The following is a 9,728-nucleotide window of genomic DNA, read 5'->3' as shown; positions in this document are numbered from 1 at the left end:
ATGACCACTCTGGTAATCCCACATACAAAAACATATCATTTGATAAGGATGAGATTTTGGCGAATCAAAAGTCCTTCGTGGCTTCAATGAACATTATATTGAACAGCAAATCTGAGGACTTACCTTGTTTGTATTGGATACTTAAGCTTCACAAAATTCCATACAAACAACGGTACATTGCCTGCTCATCTGCATGTTCTACAAAGGAATTATCCATTAGATTGACAAAAATTCGGTCCGCAGCGAAAGAGGATCTTCAGAAATACTGTGAAACTGTTTACTTGCGTAGTGGTATTAACCATATGTGGATTCTAAAAACTCTAAAGAACTTCTGGATATTTTTTATTCTCAATATTTCTCTGAAATTGATTCTATCAAAACTTTTGATTTTTCAACCCTGTATACCACTATTCCCCATTTGAAATTGAAAAATCATCTAAAAGAAATAATCCACAATGCTTTTCAATAAAAAATATTAGCATACTCTATAAATTATTACATTGGAATACCATACGGCATATTTTGTATATAATAAACTAAAAGGTAAAACATGCTACACAGAAGAACAAGTGATCAGTATGCTGGAGTTTCTTATTGATAAGATATTTAAATTTGGAGGTAGACTTTTTCAACAAATTGTCATCATTCCTATTGGAACAAACTGTGCGCCTCCCCTTGCCGACCTCTACTTTATTTCATATTAGTCGGAGTTCCTTCAAACAAAAACAAGCGGATCACAGAAGCCAGAACATTTAATTTCATATTCAGATAAATTGATGATGTTCTTTCCATTAACAATCCAAATTTTTCTGATTGGGTTCCATTGATATATTCTCCAGAACTAGAAATTAAGGAAACAACAGACACTACTTCCTCCGCCTCATTTTCAGACTTATACCTCGAATTTAACATCAGCGATCATCTCAGTACCAGGATCTAAGAAAAGCAAAACGATTTTAATTTTGTAATTATCAATTTCCCCCAACTTAGTAGTATTATACAAACTTCACCTGCATATGAGATATACATTTCCCGCCTCATTTGGTATTCATGAGCTTGCAGCTGCTACTCAGACTTTATATTACGTCACCAGTATCTGAGCAGAAGGTTAATAGAAATATAATAGGAAGTATAGATTCTAAGTGCTAACGTTATTTATTATCTTAACTACGTGTTATAGTGTTCTTTTATTTGTCTTTGTAAATTATTAATTTTTTACTGTTTAGTCCATTTTTGGTGATATCCTTTTGACGTGGCTCGGTACTTATGCATCCCGCCATTGTATATTGGGCTATGGTCATTTTTTGTATACTTGTCTTTCATTTTTGCTTATGTGCTTTGTCTATATGCCATTTTGTTTTTATTTGCTTTGTTTTTATAGTGATTAAGATCATAACACAATGTTGACTGCTGTACCCCTATTTTTGACATTTTTCCTATTATATCTGTTTGTTTTGTTCACACATTGTTGTCAATATAATGGAATTTTATGCAACTGCCATACAAGTGAGAGGTAACTATAAAACCAGGTTTAATCCACCATTTTCTACATAAGGGAAATGCCTGTACCAAGTCAAGAATATGACAGTTGATTTCCATTCGTTTGATGTGTTTGAGCTTTGGATTTTGCCATTTGATGAGGGACTTTCCGATTTGAATTTTTTGTTATTTTACTTTTTAAGAAAATATGGTGGGTTGAATCTGGTTTTATGGCTAGCCAAACCTTCCTCTTATATTGCAAAGTTAAAATTCCCCTAAAATGACAACACTACGTGACAGGCATACAGTACAAACAAACGCAAGGACATTCATAACACAGAGAAATACATAAATAAATAATATAATAGTACATTACAACATTTTTATGTTATATACTAGTCAAAAAATGAAACGTTACACTAATTCAATATCACATAATTTATAAGATAACAATGAACAAACATTTCAAGAATCAACCTTTATAAAAATAAAGACAGCATTGTAGCCGGGCAACTCTGTAACATCTTTTCAGTATGGCTTCTTTCAATGGAAGTTACAGAGTTGCACGGTTTCAATGGTGTCTCTCTTTATAGAGGTTGGTTCTTGAAATATTTGAAACTGACTCCGGGTTTACGCTGGAACTGGGCGATCATTTGGTGTGCCCGTGTCCTCAGACGAATCACAAGTCTATAAATTGTCATTCTGAACGAATTAAATTGGTAAGTAACTGCAGTTTGTTATATATAAAATTGAGAATGGAAATGGGGAATGTGTCAAATCAACAACAACCCGACCAAAGAGCATAAGCCGAAGGCCACCAATGGGTCTTCAATATAGCGAGAAAATCCCGCACCCGGAGACGGGCTTCAGCTGGCCCCTAAACAAAAATGTGTACTAGTGCAGTGAAAATGGACGTCACACTAAACTCCGAAACATATAAATGTACTAAAATTAAAAAAAAAAACATACAAGACTAACAAAGTACAGAGGCTCCAGAATTTGGACAGGCGCAAAAATGCGGCGGGGTTAAACATGTTTTGTGGGATCTCAACCCTCCCTCTATACCTCAAGCTGATGTAGAATAAACAAACACACAGCAATATGCACAGTAATTCTCAGTTTAAAAGAAGTCCGAATCTGATGTCAGAATAGGTAACAGAAGAAACTAAGCAAAATGACAATGGTACATAAACATTGATAAATTAACAAAGGACTACTAACAGTTACTGACATGCCAGCTCCAGACCTCAATCAAATCGATTGAAAGATTATGTCTTCATCATATGAAATTTAAGCACAATCCCTCCCGTAAAGGGTTTAGTATCATATCATCATAAAATATATGAGAAGAACATATGTGGTTCAGTGGTTGTCGTTTGTTGCTGTGTTAATATTTGTTTTTCGTTCATTATTTTGAACATAAATTAGGCCGTTAGTTTTCTCGTTTGAATTGTTTTACATTTGTAATTTCGGGGTCGTTTATAGCAGACTATGCGGTAAGGGCTTTGCTCATTGTTGTACTGTGACCTATAGTTGTTAATTTCTGTGTCATTTGGTCTATTGTGGAGAGTTGTTTCATTTGAAATCATACCACATCTTCTTTTTATATATAACCCGTATCATGCCAACAACTTGTTTTAGAATAAATGTGTTTATTTCCAATGCAAAGACCCTGTAAGTGAATAAATATAAATTCCAAAATATGCCATCTTCAATGACCTAACAACAGAATCGTAACTATATCCCTTCTGAAAAAGTCTGTTTAAAGGTTTGGTTATCCTTTGAGGTGAATGACGACATTTATGTGCTTTTTATAGAATATTACCATAAAAGATTGGATGTGAATTACCTGAACGTATAAGATGTCTGCATGTTGATTTATTTTTACGAATGATGTCCTTGTACCAATAATAAAATTTAGTAAATGTTTTGACAAGTTTGTGATATCGAAAACCCTGGTGTAATAATTTTTCAGTAATACAGAGATTTCTTTCGTTAAAATCAAATACGTTGTTACATACACGAGCGAATCGATTAAGTTAAGATATATAATCACAATAAGATGATGACAAGGGAACATCACCATTTAAAAATGGATAATTAACAATAGGAAATGAAATATCATCTCTGTTATCGTAAATTTTGGTATTAAGCTTCCCGTTAAAGATATAGATATCAAGATCAAGGAAAGGGCAGTGTTCATTGTTTGTATTAGCTTTTCAGTCAGTTCAGCAGGATAAATCTCTTCAGTGTACATACTGAAGTCGATGACTGCTTGTAACATTCCAATGGGTCGTTCCCTCTTATCTTGATGTCTATGGGACATTGACTTACGTGTAAAATTCTATCGTTTTCATTTTCAACTTTTTTTATTTTCACTCCAGAACATATTCAAACGACCAAAAAAGAGTACAACATAGTTGTTCAATGATTAGACACAAGATAATGGAATTATGCACGAAGTTTTCAAAAATGTATAAAATCTGTATAATATAATTGTATAATATAATTGCTTAGGCATCAAGATATACATTAATCGTTCAGGTGAGCGATTCAGGCTCCCATGAGACTCTGTTTGTACATATAAAAAGAGGTTGAATTGTTTAAAGATATAATTTTACTGTAATATTGATTCTATTGTTACATTAATTTTCTATGTTGTGTTTTAGGTGGTTTATTTCATACAAGCATCCAATAATAATTTAAAGAGTAATGACATTAAAATAAAAGATATGTATTTGTCACAATCAAACACCAAAAATGAACAAACACCAAAAAAAAATATAACAAAAAGACCAAATGAAAAGGAAATTATAGTAAACATATGATACATAGGATGGATATTGTAAATCGCTAAACATATTGATAGAAGAACAGACCACACCAACCTCAAATACCTGGCTCTTAACAAAATATATACGAAACAAGACCGAACACGACCTGATCCAGAATCAACTCATCATAGATCCCAGGATTAAAATATAGAGATAGCCTGACTTGAATCAAAATGTAAAGTGTCAAAATAAGTTTCATGTGCGGTCAATCCTCCTCTCAACATATAACGCTTCATTGTAACTAAGTAACACAAAAACAACAGCTTAAATTCAATACATATTGATTTAAACCAAAAAATATAAATGTTAAATTTTAAATATTTAAAAGTACATTTTACATGCATGGTTTAGCGTTGTCTTATTGTAACAGATGATGGAAAGAAAAAAAAACGTGTTATTAGATACATCCAGTAGGACGCTCGTATTCTTGTCAGTGACTTAAAGATTGTTGAAGGGTTTCATGGTGTAACCATACTACGTTAGTTAGAATATATTAAGACAAAATGTACACGAAAGTACTGACAATCATCGCTTTAATCTTTACTAAACATGCTAAAGGTAAGACACTTTCTATAGGACTTACTTTTTCTGCAAATTCAGTAACATAAACAAAATATAAGTTGGGTTTTAAAATCTCTAAAATTATTATTACAATTGCATGAAAATTTCGTAGACGTTTCGTTTATTGGTTTCTTCTGTTTAATGATTTGCCTGTAACATGTGTGATAAACGTTATGAAAATGACAACTGTTAAAAAAAGATAAACCGCGACCATGTTGCAATTGGTTTGCTTTTGTGCTTTTAAAGCAAAAAACAATTATTTGCTCTTCTGAGTGGTAACGTACCTTCATTTATTGTCGAACTGCGTCCCTGGTGCAGTAAAATTTGTACCAAAATCATTATAAATGCTTTTTGCCTAGTCAATGTTAGATTTATCATATACGATATAACAGACATGGCAAATTAAATAAATCGTCTTCAAATCTTTCCTAAAACGTACTTAAAACAAATTAAAGCTTCACGTGTGTATTTTGTGTTTTTAATAATTTTTTGAACACTGGAACATGAATCAAAATTTTCAGGTCATAAATATGACTGAATGCAATGGTTATTGCAGAATTTCGGGGCATTACCGAAAAAGTATAAAAGGACAGTATTGAGAGCTAACATTTCATATATCCTAGTGAACTTGAAATTAAGGATACTACCAAAAGAAGGTTGTCTACCTCACATCTTGATCTTTTTCTCGATATTGACACAAAGAACGACTTCAAACTAAATTATAGGACAAACGTGATGATTTCAACTTCCAACTGCCATATTTCAATTTCTCAACAGTTACATACCATCTGCTCCACCTTATTGCATTTACATATCTCAGTTAATATCTTATGCTCGTAGATGTAGAAACTATATGTACTTTAATAAAATGAGTGTGCTCCTTACACAAATGCTACGCCCTAAGAGTTACGAGGAAACGACTGAAATCGACTTTTCATATTATGTAAGTTTTACGGTCACCATCACGAATTGGTTAACCCATACAGTGTGACTGACTCTGAATTAACTAGCGACGTGTTTGTGTTGTCTTAGATCTTTAGATAACCGTACAAATAGTATGATCTGGCAGTTTACCGATTGCGCATATTATTTTTACTGAGTGAATTCACATGGCGGGTGATGAATGCATGTAGGGAGACGCTGTACCTGTCGACGCACCCGGACTTGCTTCTTTTATGTGATTGATTCGAATCAGTTTTTTTATAACCTTGATTTGACTCTCCTTAATCGATTTACGAGATTTGGGCATCGGCAAACTCTTGTCGCCTTAGTTTACCTTAATGAATATTCTATCAAATTAAGGATGTTCGCTTGTCATGTTTTGGGATTTTTGTCAGATTTTCGGAATCCTCTGGTTTTATCCATTTGAATGCCTTGATACTTTTTGCTCATTGACCCCCATTTTTCTTTTTATAAATCTTTTACATGTATAATTATGAGCCATCTGTCAAAGTCTTATAAAATCTTTGTTATTTTTTAATGGTTTTTGGGAACTTAAACTTGTCAATGATAAAGCTATGAAAAATCAAGAGAGAACATTTTCCCGCCAAAATTTCAATGGCTAATATCTCGAAAATGAGCACATTGACCTATATATTTTTTTTGCTTTTTTTGGTTCCTTTATTAATCCCCTATCAATATATACTAGTGTTATAAAAAGCTTGTTATTTTGAAACTGAGTAGCATACCTCCTTTAACATGTTAAAGCTAAGCACCATCTTTCAGATGATAATTGATTTATGTAGGTTATTGATTTCTTAAATGTGTTACTTTACAAAGACATGTTTTTTTATATGTATGGCGGTGAATAATATTTTCATTTTATGAACATATGCAAAACTATTGTAATAAATGTAAAAATCTTTTAAAAAGTAAGTCGCATATATCAAGTTTATGTCTTTATGTATTTCTTCACTTTAAATCATGAAATACTCATTTTTCAACGAATCATTTAATTTCATCAGACCAAAAATACATGTAATATGTATTTAGGAAAATTCATATGATTGTCAATGGGAAAGATATTATCCACCAAAGACCACTCGGCAAGGATATAAGCAGCTTAAACAGGTAGATGTATACATCTCAGTCAAATAAATGGCAGTCTTAAAAAAAATAGAAATAACACATCATAAATGCTAAGCGTCGCTTTTCTGAATTTACCTTCATCAAGAACATTGAAAGCCAGTTACTATTTAACCGAAAAGGATTCAAACATAATAGCCAAGTTCATTTCAGATCAACTTTGTCTGAGGTAGTTAGAACCTTAGTTTCTGAATAATTCCTAAAAATGTGAACGGACATTTAGAATAAAATTATAAAATTATAAAATTATAAATCTGGTCAGTACAGAAAAACTGACTACTGAGCATGACAAAATTGGTGCTAAAGTACGTTTTAACACGTGCAAAATTTCCGGTGATAATTCGTCCATGGATTATATTCCCATAAATTTGTGAAACAATTGATTTAACATAAGACAGCTTCATTTTACCCGATCCTTTTAAACTATGTTAACATAGATCTTTTGATTTGATTTGAACTCTGTCAATCACTGACAAATAATTGAACATACATCAGGTGTATAGGTGCCAAGTAAACATATGATGACTTCTACATTTGCAGGTCAAGATGACTCTTGTGAGTTTCCATGTGAGTTGAGAGGTCAAACATTGAATATTTTTAGTGGGAATACAATGCGAGGAACTTGGACGTTTAATAACGACGGAATGAGAAGTGAATTTATCTTTGGTTTAACGACAGATAATCTAATCTGCTATCAACGTGTTGAACGATTCATCATCTTCAGGTTTTAGTAATAATTGATTTGTTTAACAATTTTTTTAAGTGCTTCTGTGATCTATACAAAAAAGTGATCCGATCAACGCTTTTTGGACCTAAACAAAACTACAAAAAAGCACTCAATTCTTTGACCGATATGAATTTACATAGATTGACTTTTAAAAAATATTAAATTGGGTATGCTTGACCGTTACGAAATTTCACCCCGTGATTATTGCAATGGTTTCGATAGGGAAAACGATCAAATTCAGAATTTGCTCAATTTAAAGATCGACTTTTCATCCCATTAAACAGAGCTTTTCTACAAAAATCGAAAACGTAGATATAAATTCATTGTTTAAGGCAATGGAAAATCTTACTTTTTGAAGAACAACACTTATCCCCATAACAAATATACAAAAGATGAAATCGTCACAATTGTGGATTGTTTTAATCGACATCATATTTGTTGACTTTGTTGGATTCATATTTCGTTTGTATTCAAGGGGTACTAAGTGTTCACCACTACTGGCTAACATGTTTTTGTAATCATATAAAGCAGAATTCAAACAGAACCTTCTCATTTTATGAGTGCTTACATCTCATGTATCCTAATGAATATGAAATTATAGATATTACCGAAAGTTCGAGTTCTGCATCACATCTTGATCTTTTACTCAATATTGACATACATGTAGATGGACGACTTTAAACTAGCATCAATGACATACATAATGATTTCATCTTTCGAATTGTCAACTTACCATTTTTTCGCAGTAACATACCCTCTGCTCCGTCATATGTCGTTAACATACATAAGCTTATATATTAAGTTATTTATGTTCACACTATACAGACTTCATTAACAAGGGTGTACTTCTTATACAAAACCTGCTCAAACAAAGTTATGAGGGAAAATGACTGAAATCGATACTACTTAAGTTTTACCATCATCAATTAGGTTAACCGATACAATATGTCGTTGTCTCAACTCACTTTCGACATATTTTTTGTGGTCTTAGGTCTTTAAACACCAGTATAGTTGTATGATCTGTAATTTTACCGAATTTGTCTTATTGCCGATTGTGCCGAGTGTGAATTCGCATGACAGGTGTTGTGTACTCAGCAGGAAACGCCTACCAGTAGTCAGCACTTGCGCATTGATATGAATTATCACTGAAATTGCCATGACTATTAATCAACTGTTGATAAAACTTTAAACTTTACCAAAAACTAAGGATCGTCTTCCCCATGAATAGATTACCTTAGCAGTATTTGGAATTCCTTCCGGAATTTTGGTTCAGCAATGCTCTTTAACTTCGTACTTTACTTTGCCTTTTAAACTTTTTTATTCGAGCGTCATTGATGGGTCTTTTGTAAATGAAACCCGCGTCTTGCGTACAGAATTTTAATCCTGGTATCTATGATGAGTTTATTTACCCTGTCGGTAAACCCGGTGTTGTTCCGTTTGGAGTTCATGCGATTCTCTCAGTTTTTAATCGATTTACGAAATTTGAAAATCGGTAAACTACTCTCGCACTATTTTTTTTAAATTTTCTAGGTCAGCCTTACAATGGGTATTAGAACGGATACATTCTTATTCCGTAATCGAGTACTTTCAGGTCCTATATTTTAAATCTGTTAAGGGAAAAATCCCTACAAATTCATATAAATAAAGGCAACAGTAGTATACCGCTGTTCAAAAGTCATAAATCGAGAGAAAAATAATCCGAGTTACAAACTAAAACCGAGGGAAACACATCAACTATAAGAGGAAAACAACGGAACAACAGAAACACTCTACTGCAACAAAAACAAACGCCAAAAAGCGTTTATCATCTTCGGACGTCTTTGGGATTATTGATACTTTTAATAGTTTACTTAGATTCCGAGTTCCTTCTGTATTGTTTTCATTCTTCAGGGGAAGTTATGGTACTCAGTTATTTTAAATGATTGTTGAGCGAAACCTAAGACCATACAAAATATATGAGATTTAGGAAATACTGTATGCTTGCTGTCACACAATACATTGTAATACATACATGTAGAACCCCAATTTCAATCAAAAGACAT

This window comes from Mytilus californianus, unplaced genomic scaffold, assembly GCF_021869535.1.
Source record: "Mytilus californianus isolate M0D057914Y unplaced genomic scaffold, xbMytCali1.0.p SCAF_7, whole genome shotgun sequence".
In the NCBI taxonomy this organism is placed as follows: Eukaryota; Metazoa; Mollusca; class Bivalvia; order Mytilida; family Mytilidae; genus Mytilus; species Mytilus californianus.
This window is presented reverse-complemented; position numbering follows the sequence as displayed.